Below are 225 nucleotides of genomic sequence, written 5' to 3'. Positions count from 1 at the left end.
TCCCAAGCCATCTGTTACCCTGGCATGCACTGTCTTTAGATAATTATGCTTAAATTTACTGCTTAGGCAGGAAATGTTGAGGAAAATATGGCAGTGCAGTTAGACTCTGACTTCAGGTTTCTATGAGACTGTCATGGTAATTTAGACATCTCCCCTGTGAGACAAAAGGCTAAAAGGCGGAATTTGTTTTATAGCCAACTCCACCCTAGTTATAAAAACACCCAA

This window comes from Neophocaena asiaeorientalis, unplaced genomic scaffold (assembly GCF_003031525.2).
Source record: "Neophocaena asiaeorientalis asiaeorientalis breed wild unplaced genomic scaffold, Neophocaena_asiaeorientalis_V1.1 scaffold601, whole genome shotgun sequence".
Lineage (NCBI taxonomy): Eukaryota > Metazoa > Chordata > Mammalia > Artiodactyla > Phocoenidae > Neophocaena > Neophocaena asiaeorientalis.
This window is presented reverse-complemented; position numbering follows the sequence as displayed.